The following is a 26,479-nucleotide window of genomic DNA, read 5'->3' on the forward strand; positions in this document are numbered from 1 at the left end:
CCAAAGGTCTTGCTATTAAATCATTATTCTCCTACCTGGAACTCTCAAAATGCCTAATCTGGTTTTCCTTAATTCTCCAAAAATGTGCCATTATAATTTTATATATAGAATTTCACAGCCTATTCACTCTCATCTCTATAATGGAGTTCTTATGGATTCAAGACTCACATGGTAATTCCCTACCTCTTGGTAGGGCCTTTAAGAATATTTTCCAACTTTGTACATAATTTCAGAAATTCACATTTCCTTGCCTCTATTTCACTTTATACTGAGTTCAGAGGTAGGTCATCTGAGAAACTTAAAAGAAAAAGTAATTTAATGTTTAGTTAAAGAAAACTTATTCATGTGTGCAGCTCATTTGTATGGCTTTGCAGTCATAGAAGACAAGAAGTATAGAATTGTTCAGTTTTATTTAACAGAAGCATTCAGGATTGCTGATTGCTAGAGATTCTATCATCTGCCTCGGTCTCCATTTTATAGGACAAATTTGACATTTTTAAAAGTCTATCAAAAATGATTGGTTTCACTCATCAGAAAAATCTATTATTGTCAAAATCATCTTTGTGGAAATTCTCTTAAAATAATAATGGCCATTTTTCCCTGAAGAAGCTTAAATGCAGAGTTACTTTGTGCTCCATACTATTGCAAATGCCTTTCAAAGAGAATGAAGTAGTTGAGAGGATGTCTTACATGATTGCTTTAAAGATCAAAGGTATATAGAAGAAATACTTGACAGGATGATGACTTGAATATAATCTTTAGCTTCGTTTAGTTGAATCTCCAGAAAACTCTGTTCATGAGAGAGTGTGTTCAAACTTCCTAAAACTATTTAGTAAAAGATATGATGTCATGGTGGGAGTTCATGTAATTTACTGTTGGAGGAATTATCCTTTTATCTCCCTCTCTTTCTCTTTTTCCCTAACAACAAATGCTTTGCAGTGATTATGTGTTGTTCACATAATCTACTACCTAGTTGCCATCTGACCTATACCTACTACCTAACAGACTGCCTGGCACATTGTTAGTCATTAGGAAAATGCAATTTAAAAAAGGCAGATAATAATAACTGTTGCAAGGATGTGAAGAAACAAACCTGCATGCACTGCTGGCAGGAATTTAAAACTGCACACTTACTTTGGTGAAATTGTTTGGTGGTTTCTTAAACAGTTAAACATGACTTTATCATATGACACAGCCGTTCGGCTCCCGGGGATCTATCCAAGAGGAATGATTCTATTCTTTGCTCATTTTAGCCCTCTTTCAATTTTCTGTTGTTTCTACTAAATTGTGGTACTTTGTTATGGTAGTGCTAGGCAGCCAATACACCTACATGTATTGAAAATACCAACATACATGTTTATTCATATCCAGGAGTTTATTAAATGATTTGTTTGGCAAGGACGTTTCTGGCTTAAAATTTATTTCATAGCTAAAGTTGGAGCCCAGCAACTCATATTTCAGAGATGTCTTGCATCTATTTAAACTGATGTCAAAATTTCCCAAAGAGTCAAACTGTGTTGATTATCAGATCAGATCAGACAAGATCAGTCGCTCGGTCCTGTCCGACTCTTTGCGACCCCATGAATCGCAGCATGCCAGGCCTCCCTGTCCATCACCAACTCCCGGAGTTCACTGAGACTCACGTCCATCGAGTCAGTGATGCCATCCAGCCATCTCATCCTCTGTCGTCCCCTTCTCCTCTTGCCCCCAATCCCTCCCAGCATCAGAGTCTTTTCCAATGAGTCAACTCTTGGCATGAGGTGGCCAAAGTACCGGAGTTTCACCTTTAGCATCATTCCTTCCAAAGAACACCCAGGGCTGATCTCCTTCAGAATGGACTGGTTGGATCTCCTTGCAGTCCAAGGCACTCTCAAGAGTCTTCTCCAACACCACAGTTCAAAAGCATCAATTCTTCGGCGCTCAGCCTTCTTCACAGTCCAACTCTCACATCCATACATGACCACTGGAAAAAACATAGCCTTGACTAGACGAACCTTTGTTGGCAAGGTAATGTCTCTGCTTTTGAATACGCTATCTAGGTTGGTCATAACTTTCCTTCCAAAGAGTAAGCGTCTTTTAATTTCATGGCTGCAGTCACCATCTGCGGTGATTTTGGAGCCCCAAAAAATAAAGTCTGACACTGTTTCCGCTGTTTCCCATCTATTTCCCATGAAGTGATGGGACCAGATGCCATGATCTTCGTTTTCTGAATGTTGAGCTTTAAGCCAACTTTTTCACTCTCCACTTTCACTTTCATCAAGAGGCTTTTGAGTTCCTCTTCACTTTCTGCCATAAGGGTGGTGTCATCTGCATATCTGAGGTTATTGATATTTCTCCCGGCAATCTTGATTCCAGCTTGTGCTTCTTCCAGTCCAGCGTTTCTCATGATGTACTCTGCATATAAGTTAAATAAACAGGGTGACAATATACAGCCTTGATGTACTCCTTTTCCGATTTGGAACCAGTCTGTTGTTCCATGTCCAGTTCTAACTGTTGCTTCCTGACCTGCATACAGATTTCTCAAGAGGCAGATCAGGTGGTCTGGTATTCCCATCTCTTTCAGAATTGTCCACAGTTTATTGTGATCCACACAGTCAAAGGCTTTGGCATAGTCAATAAAGCAGAAATAGATGTTTTTCTGGAACTCTCTTGCTTTTTTGATGATCCAGCGGATGTTGGCAATTTGATCTCTGGTTCCTCCGCCTTTTCCAAAACCAGCTTGAACATCAGGAAGTTCACGGTTCACATATTGCTGAAGCCTGGCTTGGAGAATTTTGAGCATTACTTTACTAGCGTGTGAGATGAGTGCGGTAGTTTGAGCATTCTTTAGCATTGCCTTTCTTTGGGATTGGAATGAAAACTGACCTTTTCCAGTCCTGTGGCCACTGCTGAGTTTTCCAAATTTGCTGGCATATTGAGTGCAGCACTTTCACAGCATCATTCAGCATTTGGAATAGCTCAACTGGAGTTCTATAGACAGTTACAAAAGTTAAGTAATTTAGAAGGTTGGTGAGAAAGTTCTGTATAATTGAGTGGTAGGATTGAAAGAGTCTATGATTTTCACCACACAAAAAAAGATGTATGCCATGTGTTATATGCAAAGCATATGTGTTTTGTCTTAAACCATTTTAAGGTGTTAAAGGTGTCATATAGGGACATTTTTTATTTATATTAATACATACAATGGTTTATTATTCAGCAATGAAAGATAATGAAGTCCATATATTCTATGCTGTAATACTATGCTGTAATATGGATGAGTCCCCAAAACATTATGTTAAGTAAAATAAGTCATGGATGGTCATATAGTGTTAGGAACATTTTTAATCCAAGTAGATTTACTTGAAATCTTCTTTTAATAGGAGTTAATGTGTGGGATCATAAAATTAAAGGAATGGTCTTGGAATGCTTAGCTAGGCTGTGGCAGTGCTAATTTGTTAAATTGAACAACTATAGTTTTTGTTTTCTAAAATCACTTGATACATGATACTATTGATAGAATTTCTCATTTTCTGAAAAATACATTTTGCATATTTCAGTATTTGAAATGAGGTATTCATCTCATTAATTTTTACTTTTTGCTAGGAAAAGAATACAAAATACACCAGCACATAATCCTTACCACATCATTTACTAATGACCCCAGACCAGATGTTCATCAGAGTTTGTCAAGGTAGTCATACCTATTGCATTAGGAAACAAACTTGTTAAAGTCTTTCTACCTATGTTTCCTGTCTTATACTGGCAGCCCTATCACAACAGTTTGGGAACTCTTAAAATATTTCCAACAAAGCCAAATATTGCGAAGAACCAAGTTCAGTTTATAAAGACCTTCCATTTGAATTTCATGAAGTCATTATCTCATTTTATTGTCACATGAGTTATATGTTAATGTCTCTATTTCACAGTTGAGTAAATTTGAGGCTAATTGTGTTATGTGACTTGCCCAAGTGGTGGAGCTATTATTTGAGCCCAAGTCTGCACCAAAATCAGTATGCTCTTTCAGGAATAACATATTGCTTTACTTTATTTGGATTGAGTGATAAAGCTTGTTTTTAAAGTTGCTAGACTTTATGTAAAATATAGAATATAATATTGACTCTTCTATTCATTAACTGTATAAAGTTAATCCAGTACTCTTAACCTCAACTTTACCTGTAGTAATTATGTAACTTTATAGTTTGTTGTTTGCCACTCATAATAAGCACTTTACAGCTACTGATTCATTTAATCTTTATAACCCTATGAGGCAGATAAATGTCTCTATTTACACATGAGGAAAATGAGATTCAGTGAGTTTAAATAAATTGTCCAGAGTCACAAACTACTCAGTGACGGAGCATGGACTTCAGCATCAAAGCCTGTGTTCCATGCTGCCTCTCTATGAAACAGAGATGAATAACACTCATGCAGCCTGCCTGTTTACATAAACGATGATGTAGATATAGGCACTTTGTAAACCGGAAAGGACTAAAGAAAGATTAGTCATTAGGAATAAGAATGCTTTACTTTAACTGTGGGGAAATGTCAGGGTAGGCGGTTTCCTTATACTAATTTCTATGGAATTTAAATGCTATTGTCACATCCTAATTCCACTGGTAAATTTCTTGAAATATTCTTTGGAGCAAGATGTGGATTTTGCCTCATTTAACAAATGAAAGTAACTGTAAGCATTGTCTCCTACTAGTTTAGCAATTTGTGTTTTTTAATTACTTCTTGATCATTTGAATTGCTCTGAGGATCATTTGTTGAAGTCAATTAGTGTTTTCTTTTATTAATATGCTAGTATTTGCATGAGAAGAATTCTTAAATATTTTAAATTATTTGCTATAGTATGGTATTTATTGCAGAGAACATCTGTTCCTTTTTGATGCCTAACCAGTCATTAATGAGATGATTTTAGGTATTCTTCATAAATTATCTTGTTGGACTTCTGAATATCAAACATTTCTCAGTAAGACACAAAATTCTGAATTGCACAGTTCTGGCTGCTGTTATCTATATTTGGTCTCTGAGAACCAAAGTTAATGTATTCTTTGATAACTGTCATACCACTTCACTTGATGAGGACTTTCTTAGCCTACCTCCTTTTCTTCCTTGTCATCTTCTTTTTTTCTTCTCTTGTGCCCATCCTCCTCCACCTCTTGTTCTGTGGTTCAGCCTTTTGTAATATCAAAATAATTTGATATTACAAAATCTCATCTCTAATTTCTTGCCAAGAATAAAACAAAAAATAATCCTTTTCACTTTTTACCCCATTTTCAATTTCTCTTCAGACATTAGGTCACATACCTTCTTTGAGTTGTAGGATAAATAGCAAAATGAAATTCCCTCACCACTCAGTAGTGCATTAATGATCAGTCTTCTTCCGTTTGGAATTTGTCATGACAGGACCATTTCCTTCGATTATAATACTTTAGAAATCATGTTCACATGCTTCTAGTTGTCACAATATAAAGCATTTCCTTGATTTACATCACTCACCCAGATGGTTCTAATCATAGAGTTTTGTTAAAATAAACAGAGCTGAGACCTCTCAGATGGGGAAAGCTTGCTCATAATCATAAAGTCACCATGTATTACTAAGAACAGAAGGAGAGTCTTAAGACATAATATCATGCCCTTCTTATTCAGAGAGGTCCTTTGGAAATGTGAACCCATTTTTCAGTCCATTTGATGTTAGTTTAAATAATTGTACACACTTATTTGCTCTATTTATGGAGTGTCATCATGTATATGAGGGTCTACATTCCAGTTGTGTGGGGGAAGCAAGACTCACTGGCTTTGATTAGGACTGTATCATGCTTCTCTCTCTCCAACAACCACCATCATGTCTGTGCCACCCTTCAAATGTGGGCCTTATTGAATAGTGAAGCTGAAAATTATTCTTCCCCCTTGAGAATGGAGAGAACAATACCAAAAGGGACCAAAGTAGCAATTCTAAACGTTTTGGGATATGGCACGTCTACACCCTTAAGAATGTTCCACACTGAGGAAAAAATAGTTACTCCTGAAACTACTCGTTGTTGGATTGATTAAGCATTGTGCTGCAGTGTGAAAGGAAGGTTCACCAAGAACAGATTTCATATATAAGAATAGATTATTATTTTAACCAACACAAAATATATGAAAATAACATTTGTTATGTGTCTGAAAACTGTAGTCATGGTTACTTTGACCATAAGAATATATTTTCTCTCCTCTTTATCCTGGAAAGAAATGAAAACATCTGTTTCTGAGATTTTAGAACAATAAATAGCATTAATTTTGATTCCAATTCTAGCATAAGTATTTATATCAAATGAGATAATTTCTTCAGCAAAATGTTTCTAAAAGGAATTTTAATAATTCTCTTTGATTTCTTTGGGACTAGTTCTGCAAAGTCATTGGAACAATAACTAGCCATCATACAGTAAGATCAGAATTATAGGTTTTATGGATTCAATTACTGTTTATATCCAATATAAATTATTTAACCAGCTTTTACATATATATTGGGTATACAGCACAGTATTAGTGTTATGAAAGATACAAAATAAAAGAAAGAAAAAAATCAAGTGACCTGAAAGGTCTTGAACTCTAAGAGGAAATATATTTCTAGAGTAGAACATTGAATTTATAATAATTTTTTTCAGTTTGTATGTTAAATACAAAGACAAGTCAAAGTAAGAAAATAAACATTTATTTAGAGTCAGGGTAATCTCCAAAAAGTCAGAGATTTTAAGTCTATTTTGTTCAGAATATTGTTTCTCTGATTACCACAAAAATACATGTTCATTGAAGTTAATTTGAAAAAGAAAATTGTCTTTTTTTCTATATAAACATCCTGAAATAAACATTGCTTCAGTGAATTTGGCTAACACTTTTTCTTTTCCCTGTAGCTATTTTCTTCTTCGAACATTCTTCCCAACCCTCTTCATCTGCCTGTTTCTTGCTCATCCTTCAGAACCTTATTTTCAATGGCACTTGTCCTCAAAAAAGTTTTCAAACCTCCTACCTGAGGTCCTCTGCTAATATGCTCCTGTTTAGTCTCTGGGTTTCCTCTGCATTCTTGAAATATTTATGATCCTGGACTCTGGTGTATGCTGGCAGTACAGTGACAAACATGATGAACAGGATCTCTATGATAATGGAGTTGGCAGTTTTAATGGAGACAGCTAAGAAACAAACAAAAATGAATGTACACATATAATTTTGTTGTAGTTACATGTAAATGTATTTTTCTCACCAGACTACCAACCCCAAGGGGTGAGAACAATGACTGTTTGGTTTAGAGAACTTAGTAAATAAATGTACATGTGTTTTAAATGAATGGACACTGAAGGAATGAACAAATAAGCTAATCTTTTTGTGTGCTTTCTCAAGATATTTCATGTACATAAATATTAAGATATGATCAGGCTACCCAAGATGACTATTCTCTTGTTTTCTGTACATCCCCTGCTCAGCCAGTCCCTGCCTCAAGTATACCCTACTCACATGACTGACCCTCCTACATACTTGCCCCAGGCCCAAAGGAATGATATAGCTTTAGATAAGAACTCTCCACTGTGCTTAAAAGGATGGTGAGGGGTATGCTGCTCAGCTGGTTTCCCTGATAACCCATGAGCCAACCTTAAGTCAACTCCTCTACAGCTAGCAACCTACCCCTGTCCCTAAGAGCAAAGACTGCTGCCATGTCCTGTCTGCCTTCTGCCTTGTCCTGTCTGCCTTCTGCCATATACAGTGAGGTGTTTCTCCAGGACCTTGCTTCAGACATGCAAGATTCCCCTATCGATTAAACTATTATGTCTCTGTTGCTAACTTTCAGCTCTTTCCTTCCATCTTGAAGCTGGGCAGGTATAGGCCTTCTAATCCTGCTTGGTTCATCCCAATCACAAACATAACAGTTTTCATATTTACTCAAAATTGAAATCTTTTGATGAATACATAGTATACTTTTTCCACTTAATATTATGTCTTGAACATACTTTTATGTGAATAAACATTTTAATGTGATCAAATATTTTAGTCTGGCATTTCACATGCTGTATTCTGCATAGAAGTTAAAAAGCAGGGTGACAGTTATACAGCCTTGATGTACTCCTTTACCAATTTTGAACCAGTCTGTTCCATGTCTGATTCTAGCTGTTGCTTCTTGACCTGTTTCTCAGGAGACAGGTAAGGTGGTCTAGTATTCCCATTGCTTTAAGAATTTTCCACAGTTTATTGTGACCCACACAGTCAATGGTTATAGCATAGTCAGTGAAGTAGAAGTAGATGTTTTTCTGGAATTCTCTTGCTTTCTCTATGATCCAATAGATATTGGCAATTTGATTCCTCTGCCTTTTCTTTGCATGATATTTAATTTTAAGAATATACTAGAGTGATTTTTAAATTGTTGAGATTATTTTCACTCTTTTCCTGACTCAAACTACACAGTCATTTAGATTGTTGACAGTAGTTTACTGTTATAAATTATGTTCTGATGAACACATTTATGCATAAATTCTCTATCTTTGATTTTATTTCCTTGGAAAAATTGAATCACTGAACAGAGGTAACTATCTTTTTAAGACTTTTATAGTTCAGTTCAGACACTCAGTCATGTCCAACTCTTTGTGACCCCATGGACTGCAGCATGCCAGGCTTACCTGTCCATCACCAACTACCAGAGCTTACTCAAACTCATGTCTATCGAGTCAGTGATGCCATCCAACCATCTCATACTCTGTCATCCCCTTCTCCTCCCACCTTCAATCTTTCCCAGCATCAGGGCCTTCTCCAATGAATAGGCTCTTCACATCAGATGGCCAAAGTATTGGAGCTTCAGCATCAGTCTTGAATATTCAGGACTGATTTCTTTTAGGATTGAATGGTTTGATCTCCTTGCAGTCCAAAGGGACTCTCAAGAGTCTTCTCCAACACCACAGTTCAAAGCATCAATTCTTCGGTTCTCAGCTTTCTTTATGATCCAACTCTCACATTCATACATGACTACTGGAAAAACCATACTTTAACTATACAGACCTCTGTCAATATATATATTGACTTTTATATATATTGCCAAATTGTATTACAGAAAGGTAAGTTATAGTTTGTTAAGGGAAAATTTATATAATTTCATTAGTTTTTTTTTTTTAAACTCAATAACATTTTAATGAAGATACTATGTAATATAGGCTTGGATTGTTTTATTTTTCTTCCTTCCTCCACAATACTTTCCAGCAGCATTTCAACTTCTCCTATCTCTTGAGATAAACCATTTTATTAAAATTATCTTTTACTATTCAAAATATTATTTTAAGCTTTTTCCTTATTTTTTTAAATTAATTTTTATTGGATTTTCATTAGATTTTGAAACTAGCAATAGATGTGACCTCTAGGATTGACTAGTTTGATCTCCTTGCAGTCCAAGGGATTCTCAAGAGTCTTCTCCAGCACCATAATTCAAAAACATCACTTCTTTGGCACTCAGCCTTCTTTATGGTATAACTCTCACATTCATACATGGCTACTGGAAAAACTGTAGCTTTGACAATATGGGCTTTTGTCAGCAAAATGATGTCTCTGCTTTTTAATACACTGTCTAGGTTTGTTGTCAGAGCTTTTCTTCCAAGGAGCAAGTGTCGTTTAATTTCATGGCTGCAGTCACTGTCCTCAGTGATTTTGGAGCCCAAGAAAATAAAATCTATCACTGCTTCAACTTTTTCCTCTTCTGTTTGCCATGGAGTAATCTTAGTTTTCTGTTCTTAGTTTTTTGAATGTTGAGTGTCAAGCCAGCTTTTTCATTCTTCTCTTTCATCCTCATCAAGAAGCTCTTTAGTTCCTCTTCACTTTCTGCCATAAGGGTGGTGTCATCTGCGTATCTGAGGTTATTGATATTTCTCCCAGCAATCTTGATTCCAGCTCGTGTTTCTTCCAGCCCAGCGTTTCTCATGATGTACTCTGCATAGAAGTTAAATTTAAGCAGGGTGACAATATACAGCTTTGACACACTCCTTTCCCAGTTTGGAATCAGTCTTTCATTCAGTGTCCAATTCTAACGGTTGTTTCTTGACCTGCATACATGTTTCTCAGAGACAGGCAAGGTGGTCTGGTATTCCCATCTCTTTAAGAATTTTCCACAGTTTGTTGTAATCCACACAGTCTAAAGCTTTAGTCAATGAAGTGAAAATTTTTCTGGAATTCTCGTGCCTTTTCTGTGATCCAACAGATACTGCAAATTGATCCCTGGTTCCTCTGCCTTTTTCTAAATCCAGCTTGTACATCTGGAAGTCCTTGATTCACATACTGCTGAAGCCTAGCTTGAAGGATTTTGACTATTACTTTGCTAGCATGTGAAATGAGTGCAATTATCTGGTAGTTTGAACAATCTTTGGCATTGCCCTTCTTTGGCATTGAAATGAAAACTCACCTTTTCCAGTCCTGTGACCACTACTAAGTTTTCCAAATTTGCTGACATACTGAGTGCAGCACTTTAACTGTTATCGTGTTTTATGATTTTAAATAGCTCAGCTGGAATTCTGTCTACTCCACTAGTTTTGTTTGTGGTAATGCTTCCTAAGCCCTACTTGACCTCACTCTCCTGGATATGAAAGTGGCTCTAGGTGAGTGACCACACCATCATGGTTATCCTGGGTCATTAAGACTTTTTTTTTGTATAGTTCTTCTTCATTGTATTCTTGCCACGTTTTCTTAATCTCTTCTGCTTCTATTAGGTCCTTGCCATTTCTGTCCTCTATTGTGCCCATCTTTGCATGAAATGTTTCCTTTTTATCTCCAATTTTTTTTTGAGACATCCCTAGTCTTTCCCATTCTATCATTTCCCTCTATTTCTTTGCATTGTTCAGTTAAGAAGGCTTTCTTATCTCTTCGTACAATTCTCTGGAACTCTGCATTCAGTTGAGTATATCTTTACCTTTCTCCTTTGCCCTTTGCTTCTCTTGACTTTTCTCAACTATTTGTAAGTCCTCCTCAGACAACCACTTTGCCTTATTGCGTTCTTTCTCTTTAGGATGGTTTTGGTCACTGCCTCCTGTGTTACAATGTTACAAAATTCTGTCCATAATTCTTCAGGCATTCTGTCTACCAGATCTAATACCTTGAATCTGTTTGTCACCTCCTATATATTCATAAGGGATTTAATTTAGGTCATACTTGAATGGTCTAGAAGTTTTCCCTGCTTTCTTCAATTTAAGCCTGAATTTTGCAATCAGGAGCTCATGATCTGAGCCACAGTCAGCTCCAGGTCTTGTTTTTGCTAACTGTATAGAGCTTCTCCATTTGGCTGCAAAGAATATAATCAATGTGATTTTGGTGCTGACCATCTGGTGATGTTCATGTGTAGAGTCATCTCTTGTGTTTTTGGAAGAGGGTGTTTGCTATGACCAGTGTTTTGACAAAACTCTGTTAGCCTTTGCCCTGCTTCATATCAACAATTAATTGTATCAATAAGAAATGCATGTGTTTTTAATATATCTTGGAGTGAAGAGGGAAAGGTTTGGGAATCTTGAGACAGGTGAATGCCAGATAAGAGAATTTCAAAATTTTAAAATAGATGTTTAGAAGCCTCTGTAGGATTTTGAGGTGAGGGATAAAAGTGTCTCTGGAGGCAAACATATCTTAACTCAAAGTAGTAACTTGGGGACTTTAAGCACTTGAGTTTACTGACTTAATTTTGAGCTCTGTTTCACTTACCTTTCAAGGGCTTAGGGATACTGGATATTTTTCTGGTTCTCTGTCTCATACTACTACAACTGGGATATTTGTGGGAGGCTATTTCAAGTCCTCTCTACTCAAATCCCTCTCTGAACCATTTTTAACTCTCTCCATACGTGCTCAATTGTGGACATTGCCTTCCTCCTCCTCCTTTCCTCCCTCCCTCCCCCCACTTCCTTCCTTCTTTCCTTTCTTCCTTCCATAGTTTGTATATATTAACAGCAAGCTCCAATACTTTGGTCACCTAATGTGAAGAATTGACTCATTGGAAAAGACCCTGATGCTGGGAAGATTGAAGGCAGGAGGAAGGGGATGACAGAGGATAAGATGGTTGGATGACATCACCGACTCAATGGACATGAGTCTGAGCAAGCTCCAGGAGTTGGTGATGGACAGAGAGGCCTGGTGTGGTGCTGTCCATGGGGTTGCAAAGAGTCAGACATGACTGAGTGACTGAGCTGAACTGATGATTTTGTAAGGCAGCCTTGAATCCTGGTCATTCTGATTCTCAAGAGCAGTGTGTTCTGAGGACAGCTTCCTGTAGCTCTCTCTTGAATTCCACTGGTGTGTACACCTTGATGATGTTGTGGTACTGGCCTTCTGGAGGCATGTGATCTGGCCTTTTCCTCTCAAAGGGGAACAGACTGGAGTCCCATTTGATGGCATCCACATGTAGTTCCCTGGGATGCAAGTTGCAGCTCCTGCAGTGCTTCCTGCTGGGCCTCAAGCATGGGCCCAATGACCTCCCTCTCCATCTCGTGCTCTCCCTGCTTATACAGGGACCACTTCTTCAGAAGCTGAGCTCTCATCTCGTCTCTTCAAAGAGCAGTTCCCCCTGAGACTGCTGTTTCACTTTATCCAAGAGCTCACAGGGATAATAAAATCCTCAAAGGGAATTAACTCCTGGCTAGACTTTCTTCTTTTTCAAACGGTCTTTTACTGCTTGGTCTTTTTAAAGATTTAACTACTTCTTTCACAGAGGTTCTGCTCTCATGGGAACAAGTTCTGAGACGATCAACAATGAAGCTTTCTGATAAGTGTCACTATGTCTGCCAAATTTCCAAAGCATCCATGGCCTTTAGGTTGCTTCCAGGCGTGCATTCATTTGCATTCAGGGCCCACATGCCCCACACAGAGATTCTGACATAGCATTTCTTTAAGGAGAGTCTGTATGTTTCTCATTTGTACTAGGGAAAAAATTTCACTGACCAGAGATTTCCCTAATCTTATCTGATAGACAGTGATAAAATAGGCAGGGCAATGGAAGGTATCATAATTTAGAGGGGATGAAAACATCCATTAGTTTAATATTTCCAAAATATTGTCTCTGTTACATTACCGTTAGATGTGGCATTTAAGAAAGTTTGTCATGGCATTAAACTCAAGGTGAGCTGAGCATGAAGAGAGCCTGGAAGCAGGTCATATACTACATGCTTACCTCCTGGTAGCCATTTAATTAGAATATGATAGGCTTCCCCATAGGAAAGTTCTAGAAAATCCAATATAGCTTGTAATTTCTCTGGGGGAAAAAAACCCCTTAAAATATGCTTTTTACTGAGAGTTGGCTTCAAATATTATCTTTATATATAAAAAATTAAAAATTTTTTCTCAACACAAATTTCTGGCAGCGCTCTATTAATCATCATAAACTTTCTCCCAGAGTTCAGAAATCTTTTTAGAAAGAAGGGAGAAAATAGATATTTTTCCTCTGTAGAATGTAAATGAATTTTCGGTGTAAATCATGTGGATTTATATCGAGTAACTAGGCAGTTTATTAATTCTAGGAGTGTTTAGCTCAAAGCATATTATGTGCACTGTAATTTATCTCAAAGACTCAGTAGTAGCCTTATGTTTTTTCCTTTTTCCAGAGCTTAGCCTTCAGATACTTGTTCTTTTATATTAACTTTGCATTGTTTCATTATATTTATCCTTCATATTTCAAGATTTTCTTCACAAAAATTTTAGGCAATATATTATAATATCTGATCCAGTGTACCTTGTACACCTGTGTTACAGACCACTATTCTTGCCCTCCTTAATCAGTAGAAGTTGATCAGAGGCAAGACAGGAAATTCAGGCAAGGCTTTATTGGGTCCCTTTCAACAACAGTGGGGGAGCAAGAACAAATAACAGTTTCCCTTGCTGGCATGTTCTGAGCTGGGGCATGAGTTGGTTCCAGGGGTCAGGCTGGAGGGGTGGCTTAGTGGTTTGCCCACCCCTTAATGTGCAGGGGGCATGTGCAGTACCCTACTTTTGCTTCAGGCTCTTTTGAAGTGACAAGTGGTGTTTTGGTTTCTTTGTACCTTTTGTCCAGAATCTGTCCTAACTGCACATGCATGCAGTTAATTTTAGTCCCATATAGTTTATATTTTGTTGCTCAAGGAGAGTTGTGTCCAAGCTGCAAGCACTGCAGCAAGGATCCCAGGGCCCAGGCCTGTCTCACTTGTGCTGAAGATCTGTTTGCTTCTCATCATTCCCTCTCCTCCTTTGGTGTCTACAACACTTTACTCTTTTCATTCTTTCCTTTACTGTGTGACTAGCTGACTTCTCTTTATCCTTTTAGTCCCTGAATGTTGATATTCACCACAATTCTATCCCATAGATTCAAGTATTTTTAACCTAGATATTTCTCCTGAGCTACAATGTGCTTAGTCACTCAGTTGTGTCTGACTCTTTGCAGCCCCATGGACTGTAGTCTGCCAGGCTCCTCTGTCCATGGAATTCTCCAGGCAAGAATATTGGAGTGGGTTGCCATTTCCTCCTCCAAGGGATCTTCCCAACCCAGGGATCAAGCCCAGGTCTCCCATGTTGCAGGTGGATTTTTTTACCATCTGAGCCACCAGGGAAGCCCTCCTGAGCTGTAGATCCCATTTAAAACTACTTGTATCAGCATCTTGGTCTGGATACATCAGAAGTGCCTCATGTTGCAACATATCCAAATATGCTAATTTTCCCCCCTAAATTGCCTTGAAGCATCATTATCCACCCTTATAAGGCTAGAACACTTAGCATTTTCTGTGATCGGCTGTTTTCATGGCCACTGCACTACTTTAGCACTCATTTTCTCTTTGTTGTTGTTTAGTTGCTAATTCCCATCCAACTCTTTTGTGACCCCTTTGACTCTAGCCCACCAGGCTCCTCTGTCCATGGGATTCTCTAGGCAAGAATACTGGAGTGGGTTACTGTCTCCTCCTCCAGGAGATATTTCTGGCCTAGGGATCAAACCCAGGGTTCATGCATTGGCAAGCTGAACCACCAGGGAAACCCTTGAGGCCACAAATTTTAAAAGGCTGTTCAATACATGAGTTGATTGACTAAAGTAAAAAATAGAGACTGAACACTATATAGAAGGTTAGAGATGAGTGGTATACATTTTAATGAGCAATAATGAGCATTATAATTAGTTGATCATTAGATGCTTCTTATACTTTCTATTTCCCTTAGTTTCAGTGTCATGGCTGTGTATTTATTTGCTGTTTCAAAGGTAATATTCGTACTGAGAGGTCTTTTTCAGTATATGATCCTATGTCAAATTCCAATGTTATACCATGTGGTTATTGGTTTCTACCCCCTCATTGTCAATGTGATCTAGTGAAATGATCTTACAGTATATTGGAAGCATACTTTATATATGTGCCAGCAATCTGTCTCCTCATAATACAAAAAGGAGTAAGATCTGATGGAATAACCTCTTTACTTACTCTGCCATTTGTTTTATCTCATTTTTATTGCGGTTTCTTACTCCCAGTTTTTCTAATTATTCTCATCAGTGACAACTTAGAGTACAATCAAAATCCTCTTGGTAACAAATACGATATGTATAATACATTTTAATACAGTGGATTTTTACATGAAAGAATTCAAATTTGGGAATGCTTTGCCATATTTCAAAGGGCTTTGTGTCATTAACTCAATTTTCATATGCTTATGCTCATGACATTATAAAATTAAAGTGCTGATACCCTTCTTTATATTCAAAAGCAGAGACATTACTTTGCCAACAAAGGTCTGTCTAGTCAAGGCTATGGTTTTTCCAGTAGTCATGTATGGATGTGAGAGTTGGACTGTGAAGAAAGTTGAGCACCGAAGAACTGACACTTTTGAACTGTGGTGTTGGAGAAGACTCTTGAGAGTCCCTTGGACTGCAAGGAGATCCAACCAGTCCATTCTAAAGATCAGTCCTGGGTGTTCTTTGGAAGGAATGATGCTAAAGCTGAAACTCCAGTACTTTGGCCACCTCATGCAAAGAGTTGACTCATTAGAAAAGACTCTGATGCTGGGAGGGATTGGGGGCAGGAGGAAAAGGGGACGACAGAAGATGAGATGGCTGGATGGCATCACCAACTCGATGGATGTGAGTTTGAGTGAACTCCAGGAGTTGTTGATGGACAGGGAGGCCTGGTGTGCTGCAATTCATGGGGTCACAGAGTCGGACACGACTGAGCGACTGGACTAAACTGAACTGAACTGACCCTTCTTTGGATAAATTGTTAAATGCCTAAATCCTCCCTCTATTCTTTCTGTGTTTCTTCCTTTTCTGCCTCCCTTTTTACTTTTTACATTGTTACTTTTAGCAGGTGCATATTTTCTAAAATGAACACTGTTGTGAAAAAGAAGAAAAGAGATTGGGTTCTTTAAGAGCAAAAAGATACACTTCATTTTAGTTTTTTTTTTCAGAGAAGTGGGTCTCAAGAGGTCAATGCAGACATCGACAGGTAAATTTTGAATGCTACTGCTGCTAAGTCACTTCAGTTGTGTCCGACTCTGTGTGACCCCATAGACAGCAGCCACCAGGCTCCCCCATCCCTGGGATTCTCCAGGCAAGAACACTGGAGTGGGTTGCCATTTCCTTCTCCAATGCATGAAAATGAAAAGTGAAAGTGAAGTCGCTCAGTCGTGTCCAACTCTTCGGGACCCCATAGACTGCAGCCTACCAGGCTCCTCCATCCATGGGATTTTCCAGGCAAGAGTACTGGGGTGGGATGCCATTGCCTATGGGCATATACATATAAGGGAGCAGGTGTGTGCCAATGGTGTCCGGAAGAAACGGTGTTAGTGATGTATACTGGGATCTATGTATTTTGTTTCCTCAACTAAAGGAAACTAAAGTTAAAATCCTTAGGATCCCACAATATTTTTGTTTTCTGTCCTACCACATGGAATATAGTATTGTAGAATATAGTAATTTAATAAATACTTGTTGATTCATGGTCTAACCTGCCTGGGAGTTTTATACAATGCTGCATATCCTAAAAAAACAACTTGGCATTAGTTGGGGGGGGGGACCCTGAATTTATTTGTTGCTTACCTATGATTTACATAAATTTTCAGTTTACTTCACAGTCATTTATTCTAAAAAGTCATTCATTAATGGAGTAATTCGAATGGAGAAGAAATAGGACTGATCATAAAATAATACTGATAACAGTGGCGATCTAAAGAAGCTAGGTATAATATGTTTCAAATTAGTTGTTGTTATTGTTTAGTTGCTAAGTTGTGTCCAACTCTTTTGTGAGCCCATGTACTATTGCCTGCAAGGCTCCTGTCCATGGGATTTCCCAGGCAAAATACTGGAGTAGGTTATCATTCCCTTCTTCAGGGGATCTTCCTGACCCAGGGATTGAAACTGCATCTCCTGCATTAGGAGGCAGGTTCATTACTACTGAGCCACCAGGGAAGCCCTGTAGATTAGTACCATTCCTTAACTTATAGCCACTATAGCACCTAGCCTACTGAGAATCTTAAATGTTTATAATTAATTATGGTAATTCCCCTTTCCCATTCTGTTCTCAAGATCTTCTTTGAGGGAAAGAAATGGCAGTTTATACATTTCCATTTATATTTGTTATGTTTCTTTACATGTTTCATTGCTTAACTCAGATACTTAACAAGAATCAGTTGCTTTGTTTCTTTCTTACTATGGGGGTGGAAAAAAAAAAACCCTCTCACATTTTGGTTGCAGTGATTAACTTTGGTGTTGCCAGAGTAATGTAGTGCATCAGATCAGATCAGATCAGTCGCTCAGTCATGTCTGACTCTTTGCGACCCCATGAATCGCAGCATGCCAGGCCTCCCTGTCCATCAACAACCCGTCCATCGAGTCAGTGATGCCATCCAGCCATCTCATCCACTGTCGTCCCCTTCTCCTCCTGCCCCCAATCCCTCCCAGCATCAGAGTCTTTTCCAATGAGTCAACTCTTCGCATGAGGTGGCCAAAGTACTGGAGTTTCAGCTTTAGCATCATTCCTTCCAAAGAAATCCCAGGGCTGATCTCCTTCAGAATGGACTGGTTGGATCTCCTTGCAGTCCAAGGGACTCTCAAGAGTCTTCTCCAACACCACAGTTCAAAAGCATCAATTCTTCAGCGCTTCACAGTCCAACTCTCACATCCATACATGACCACTGGAAAAACCATAGCCTTGACTAGACGAACCTTTGTTGGCAAGGTAATGTCTCTGCTTTTGAATATGCTATCTAGGTTGGTCATAACTTTCCTTCCAAGGAGTAAGCATCTTTTAATTTCATGGCTGCAGTCACCATCTGCGGTGATTTTGGAGCCCAGAAAAATAAAGTCTAACACTGTTTCCACTGTTTCCCCATCTATTTCCCATGAAGTGGTGGGACCAGATGCCATGATCTTCGTTTTCTGAATGTTGAGCTTTAAGCCCACTTTTTCACTCTCCACTTTCACTTTCATCAAGAGGCTTTTGAGTTCCTCTTCACTTTCTGCCATAAGGGTCGTGTCATCTGCATATCTGAGGTTATTGATGTTTCTCCCAGCAGTCTTGATTCCAGCTTGTGTTTCTTCCAGTCCAGTGTTTCTCATGATGTACTCTGCACATAAGTTAAATAAACAGGGTGACAATATACAGCCTTGACATACTCCTTTTCCTATTTGGAACCAGTCTGTTGTTCCATGTCCAGTTCTAACTGTTGCTTCCTGACCTGCATATAGGTTTCTCAAGAGGCAGTTCAGGTGGTCTGGTATCCCCATCTCTTGAAGAATTTTCCACAGTTTATTGTGATCCACACAGTCAAAGGCTTTGGCATAGTCAACAAAGCAGAAATAGATGTTTTTCTGGAACTCTCTTGCTTTTTCCATGATCCAGTGGATGTTGGCAATTTGATCTCTGGTTCCTCTGCCTTTTCTAAAACCAGCTTGAACATCAGGAAGTTCACGGTTCACATATTGCTGAAGCCTGGCTTAGAGAATTTTGAGCATTACTTAACTAGCATGTGAGATGAGTGCCATTGTGCGGTAGTTTGAGCATTCTTTGGCATTGCTTTTCTTTGGGATTGGAATGAAAACTGACTTTTTCCCATCCTGTGGCCACTGCTGAGTTACATGACAAAAATTAATGGTATAATTTTCTAGTAGTATATGTATATGTGCTGTGTCTTTTCCTCCATCTTTAAGTCTCAGAGCACTTGGTTCCTGACAAAGCACTATTTTTGATGGTACAATAAACACTTGTCATTTCTGGAACAGATGTATCTCTGCAAAGCCTTATGCAAAGTATTGTTGTTCAGTCTCCAAGTTATGTCCAATTCTTTGAGATCTCATGGACTGTGGCATGCCAGGGTTCCCTGTCCTTCACTATCTCCCAGAATTTGCTCATATATGTAAAGTGTATGTTAAATATAACAAAGGGGGATAAATGTTTCCGGAATATACAGAGTGAAATATTTTATGAAATACCGTCATTGTCACTTTTTTGAAAATAAGTATTAAACTTTGATTTTGCTTCCTGACACTTCGTTTCTTGTTCTTGTATTGACATGCAATTTATTTATAACAAATTTCATCAATTGTAGTTACACAATTTGTTGAGTTTGACAAGTGTAGACTATGTTGAAATTGCCATCACAATCAAGATATATATTTCTGTTGTCTTAAGTTCCCTTATGTACATTTACAATCAGTTCCCTCCAGACCCAGGTCACAAGTATTCTTTGATCTGTTTGCTTCCTCTATAGTTATGCATTTTCTGACATAACTATTGCATAGTACTACACTCAAATAGTATGCATTCTTTTGTGCCTTGGCTTTATTCACTCATAATAATATTTTTTGAAATTCATCTACATGCTGACTTTGGAAGCACATATACTGAAATTGAAATTCATCTATTTGTCAGTTATTTGTTCTTTTCATTGCTAAGTAGCATTGCTTTTTATGGATATAGCACAGTTTGTTTTTGTGTGGATATAAGTTTTCAACTCCCTAGGTAAGTACCAAGGAGCATGATTGCTGGATCATGTGGCAAGAATATATTTAATTTTATGAGAAACCATTAAACTGTCTTTCAAAGTATCTGTACCATATGGCATTCCTAGCAGCAGTGAACGAGAGTACCTGTTGTTACACAATCTCCCCAGCATTTGGTGCCATCAGTCTTCTGGATTTTTGGCATTCTTGCCTGGAAAATTCCATGGACAGAGGAGCCTGGTAGGCTGCAATCCGTGGGTCTCTAAGAGTCGGACACGACTGAAAGACTTCACTTTCACTTTTCACTTTCATCCATTGGAGAAGGAAATGGCAACCCACTCCAGTGTTCTTGCCTGGAGAATCCCAGGGACGGCAGAGCCTGGTGGGCTGCCGTCTATGGGGTCTCACAGAGTTGGATACGACTGAAGCAACTTAGCAGCAGCAGCAGCAGTAGGTGTATAGTGGTATCTCATTTTTAATTTTAATAAAGTCATCTCATCAAGTCTTTCTTTCATGGATTATGTTTTTGGTGTTGTTTCTTAAGGATCCATCTAGATTCTCTTCTATATTATCTTCCAGGAATTTTATAGTTTTGCCTTTTGTTATCTATATTTAAGTCTATGATCTGTTTTGAGTTAATTTGGTGAACATTGTAAAGTTTGTGTCCAGATTTTTTTGTTGTTGCATGTTTGGTTGTTTCAGCACCATTTGTTGAAGAGATTATCTTAGATCCATTTATTGCATATGCTACTTTGTCAAGAATCAGTCAACTGTATTTAAGTGGTCCTATTTCTGGTTCTCTGTTCTGTTCCACTGATATCTTTGTCCTTTCACCAGTACCGTCCTGTCTTGATTATTGTAGCTTTGTAATAATTCTTGATTGCTAATGTAAGTGGTATTTTTATGGGATTCCCAGGTGGCTCAATGGTAAAGAATTTGCCTGCCAATGCAGGAGACTTAGGAGGCACACTGCAGCATGCCAGGGTTCCCTGTCCTTCACTATCTCCAGGAATTTGCTCATATATGTAAAGTGTATGTTAAATATAATGAAGGGGGATTTTCTTTTCTTCTATGCCTGGGTCAAGAAGATTCCCTGGAGAAGAAAATGGTAATCCACTCCAGTATTTTTGCTGGGAAAATCCCATGTACAGAGAAGCCTGGGAGGCTACAGTCTGTGAAGTTGCATAGAGTTGGACACGACTGAGCAACTGAGCACACACACATTGTATTTTTAATTTCAAACTCCACTGTTCATTGCTAATATGTTAGGAAAGAAATTATTTTTTAAAAAATTAACTTTGTATCTTGCAACCTTACTATAACCACTTAGTTCCAAAAGTTTTTAGTCAATACTTTTGGATTTTTTACATAGGCAGTCACGTCATCTGCAAATAAAGACAATTTTAATCCTTCCTTCCAAATCTATATGCTTTTCATGTTCTTTTCTTTAAAAGTGAAAGTGAGAGTCGCTCAGTTGTGTCCGACTCTTTGTGACCCCATGGACTATGGGGTCCATGGAATTCTCCAGGCCATACTGGAGTGGGTAGCCTTTCCCTTCTCGGGGAATCTTCCCAACTCAGGGATAGAACCCAGTTCTCCCACGTTGCAAGCAGATTCTTTACCAGCTGAGCCATAAGGGATGCCTTCTTCCCTTATCTAATGGTATTAGGAAGTATTCCAGTACAATGAAAAGTGGAGTATGAGGGTTATCCTTGTCTTATTCCTTATCTTAATTAGGAAAGCTTTGAGTTTTTCACCATTAAATGCTTTAGCTGTAGGTTTCTTGTAGTTTTCTTCTTTTCTTTTTTATCAATTTAAGGAAATTTCTCTCTGTTCTTAGTTTCCTGAGAACTTTCATCATGAGTGGTTGTAAATTTTGTTAAATACTTTCCTACATGATCTATTGATAGGATCATTTGGATTTTCTTCTTTCATCTGTTAGTGTGATAGATTATATTAATTGATTTTTAAATGTTGAACCAGTGTTGCATACCTGGAATAAATCCTGCTTGGTTGTAGTATATAGTTCTTTTTCACATTGTTGCATTTGATTTTCAAATATTTTGTTGTGGATTTTTAAAAAATATTTTAGGCTATTTTATTTGGTATCTATAAATTTAGGTACATTTATAAATTTAGGTACTTGGTACATTCCTGGTAAAATCAAACCTGTTATTATATGTCATTTCTTTCTCTCATACAGTTAATATGTTTTATCTTAAAACCTATTTTTGTCAGCTTTTATTTATTTATTTATTTATTTTCTTTATCTTATTTGGAGGCTAGTTACTTTATAATATTGTATTGGTTTTGCCATACATCAACATGAATCCGCCACGGGTGTACACGTGTTCCCAATCCTGAACCCCCCCTCCCACCTCCCTCCCCATACCCTCCCTCTGGGTCATCCCAGTGGATTTTTTGCATCTATGTTCATGAGACCTTCAGGTTTTTATTTTCTTTATTGCAATATGTTTCTTTGGTTTTGATTTTAGGGCAATGCTGGCCTCATTGAACATGACATATTCCCTTCTGCTTCTGTCTTATGAAAGAGATTGTAGAAAATTGATACAAGTTTTTCCTTAAATGTTTGGTGGAATTTATCAATGAATACATCTGGGCCTAAGAGCCTTCTTTTTTGGAAGATTACTAATAATTAATTCAATTTCTTAATAGATAAAATTCTATTCATATTGCCTATTTCTTTTGATGTGAGTTTTTAAAAATGTTTTACCTGGTCAATCTCTTTATCTATAAAACAGATTATAAAATCAATGGAGAGGATATGCTTATTTTCTGATTTAAATGATATAACACATTCAAGATACACTGTAGAATTAAAAAGTGACATATATGTTTGATTATTGACACATAATTATTTGTCTTAGTAAAGCTCCATACACATCTATAGTTGCTGTTATTACAAATATTGAAATTATTATAATGTATAATTACATATATCTATAGTTATCTTGGATTTTTAGGCTTACCACCTGAATCTGACCAATTTAATGTTACTTCATAATAATAGCGTAGCATGAAATTTTATATTTATTGTTCCCCTAGCCTGAAGTAGTTTTCCTGTTGAATAAGCCCACAAGTACCTAGGATGCAGCACTTCAAATTTATTCATTTTGGTTAAATCTGAAAATTCCAAATATTAGAAGCTATAACTGTTGAATTTAACTTAATAATACATTAGAATTATAAAATTGATATGAGTTATAAAATTGCATAGCTTCTGTATGAATTATCAGGTTTACAAAGCATACTTGAATTGCCTAGCTTAAAGGTCAATCTTGTATTATTTCAGAAAACCAGGAAAAAGTAGTGTGGGAGGCAGAGCACATAGTTGGAAACTTCCACTGCAGGAGGGATGGGTTCAATTCCTGGTTGGGGAGCTAAGATGCCTCATGCAGCATAGGACAGCCAAAACATTTTTTTGAGTGCTTCCCAGCTGTTGCTAGTGATAAAGAACGTGCCTGCCAGTGCAGGAGTATAGAGACACAGGTTCAATTCCTGGGTTGAGAGGATCCCTTGGGAGAGGGCATGGCAACCCACTCTTGCCATGAGTATTCTTGCCTGTATTCTTGCCTGGAGAATCCCATGGACAGTGGACTCTGGTGGGCTATAGTCCATAAGGTTGTAAAGAATTGAATGCAACTGAAGTGACTGAACATGCATGCACAAACTTTTATATAATAATTGACATTTACTTTCAACTTTTAGAAAAACTTATTTCATATTTTATCTTTGTTTAATTTCCATTCAATATTCTCTTGATCTAATTGCTTTAATTTTTATGATTGCCTATGAATATTGAAAATATAATGCTTGATTACTAAATGTTGGAATATAATAACAGTAAGGACCCTTCATCTTACAGATGGAGAAACTGAGATTTAGAAAAATTAAGTTACCAGGGTCATAACACCAGTTTATGGCAAATTTAGTACTAGAACCCAGTTTAGTTCAGTAGCTCAGTCATGTCTGACTCTTTGTAGCATGCCAGGCATTCCGGTCCATCACCAACCCCTGGAGCTTGTTCAAACTCATGTCCATCAAGTCGGCAATACCATCCAACCATCTCATCCTCTGTCATTCCCTTGTCCTCCTGCCTTCAATCTTTCCCGGCATCACGGGATTTTCCAGTGAGTCAGTTCTTCGTATCAGGTGGCCAAAGGATTGGAACTTCAACATCAGTCCTTCCAATGAATATTCAGGACTGATTTCCTTTAGGGTTGATTGGTTTGATCTCCTTGCAGTCCAAGGGACTCTCAAGAGTCTTCTCCAGCACCACAGTTCAAAAGCATCGATTCTTTGACACTCAGGTTTCTTTATGGTCCAACTCTCACATCCATACATAACTACTGGAAAAACCATAGCATTGACTAGACAGACATTTGTTGGCAAAGTAATGTCTCTGCTTTTTAATATGCTGCCTAGATTGGTCATAGCTTTTCTTCCAAGGAACAAGCGTCTTTTAATTTTATGGCTACAGTCACCATCTTCAGTGATTTTGGAGCCTAAGAAAATAAAGTCTCTCACTGTTTCCATTATTTCCCCATCTATTTGCCATGAAGCGATGGGACTGGATGCCATACCAAATTCTTCTCAAATCTCTCGTGTCTCCTGTAGGACTGGGTGCCACATGCATATATTTTATAAAATGCATGTTGTGGGTTTTTTTTTAATTTTATACATACTTGGATTTTATTTGCTTGTTTGTTTATTTGGGGAGTAGTCCAGAGAGCTGGGTAAAATGTTTTAAAAATTCAGTCTTCATAGACTGTTAGACTAGCTCCTAGATATACCATTTATGTGTTTGTCTTTAGAATGTTCCATACCCTTCTTTTGTTTCAGGTCAATCAAGTCTTATTTATTTATATAAAGAACATTTCTTTATAATAATAACCTGGCTATAGGAAGCCCTTAGGACAGTTCTATAATTATTAAAATAATCAAGTTCTTTTGAGAAAAATCATTTTCTCAATGATGATATTCTCCAAAGTTTGGATTAAATTACCTCAGTTGGTAGAGATCTCAAATTACAGAAAGACCTGTAAATGTAGAAGAATACAAAGACAGGAAATGTGTTTGCATAGTATATTTGAACCCTTCTGGGTTTCTTCTTCACTGCACACTTAAAATAAGCATTTGAGAGTTAGACAGAAATAATACCACTCTAAGCATACTGAATATTTGAGTCACATGCTACATTCTGTTATTGTGATTCTAACTTAACACTTAATCATTATATATAAATATAGAACAGAGTTGTTTTGACCAAAATTTAAATAACATAGGTGGCACCAATTATTGAGTCTCCAAGGTCCTTTATAAGGGTTGAGGAGAAAGAAAGATGTGGTTATGCTAGGTTTTATAAATATTAAAATAACTCATTGTTTTCAAAAAGACATTTAGAAAGTTGAACTTTTAAAAATTGGAATAATTTCCCTTCTGGTTTCCTCAGTGTGTATGCCCAGCAGTGGGATTGCTGGATCATAAGGCAGTTCTATTTCCAGTTTTTTAAGGAATCTCCGCACTGTTCTCCATAGTGGCTGTACTAGTTTGCATTCCCACCAACAGTGTAAGAGGGTTCCCTTTTCTCCACACCCTCTCCAGCATTTATTATTTGTAGACTTTTGGATCGCAGCCATTCTGACTGGTGTGAAATGGTACCTCATAGTGGTTTTGATTTGCATTTCTCTGATAATGAGTGATGTTGAGCATCTTTTCATGTGTTTGTTAGCCATCTGTATGTCTTTTTTGGAGAAATGTCTATTTAGTTCTTTGGCCCATTTTTTGATTGGGTCGTTTATTTTTCTGGAGTTGAGCTGTAGGAGTTGCTTGTATATTTTTGAGATTAGTTGTTTGTCGGTTGCTTCATTTGCTATTATTTTCTCCCATTCTGAAGGCTGTCTTTTCACCTTGCTAATAGTTTCCTTTGATGTGCAGAAGCTTTTAAGGTTAATTAGGTCCCATTTGTTTATTTTTGCTTTTATTTCCAATATTCTGGGAGGTGGGTCATAGAGGATCCTGCTGTGATGTATGTCGGAGACATGGAAGCAACCTAGATGTCCATCAGCGGATGAATGGATAGGAAAGCTGTGGTACATATACACAATGGAGTATTACTCAGCCATTAAAAAGAATACATTTGAATCAGTTCTAATGAGGTGGATGAAACTGGAGCCTATTGTACAGAGTGAAGTAAGCCAGAAGGAAAAACATAAATACAGTATACTAATGCATATATATGGAATTTAGAAAGATGGTAACAATAACCTGGTGTACGAGACAGCTAAAGAGACACTGATGTATAGAACAGTCTTATGGACTCTGTGGGAGAGGGAGAGGGTGGGAAGATTTGGGAGAATGGCAATGAAACATATAAAATATCATGTAGGAAACGAGTTGCCAGTCCAGGTTCGATGCATGATGCTGGATGCTTGGGGCTGGTGCACTGGGACGGCCCAGAGGGATGGTATGGGGAGGGAGGAGGGAGGAGGGTTCGGGATGGGGAGCGCATGTATACCTGTGGCGGATTCATTTTGATATTTGGCAAAA

At 37.7% G+C, this 26,479-nt stretch overlaps 1 protein-coding gene and 1 pseudogene across 14 annotated transcripts in view; one reads left to right on the plus strand and one right to left on the minus strand.

Annotated features, from left to right (window-relative positions):
* ANKS1B (ankyrin repeat and sterile alpha motif domain containing 1B) overlaps nt 1–26,479 on the plus strand; it is a 1,175,033-nt gene that overhangs the window by 326,336 nt on the left and 822,218 nt on the right. The gene's annotated exons all lie outside the window — the stretch shown is intronic.
* LOC113892990 lies at nt 12,209–12,736 on the minus strand (annotated as a pseudogene).

Source organism: Bos indicus x Bos taurus, chromosome 5, assembly GCF_003369695.1.
Source record: "Bos indicus x Bos taurus breed Angus x Brahman F1 hybrid chromosome 5, Bos_hybrid_MaternalHap_v2.0, whole genome shotgun sequence".
Lineage (NCBI taxonomy): Eukaryota > Metazoa > Chordata > Mammalia > Artiodactyla > Bovidae > Bos > Bos indicus x Bos taurus.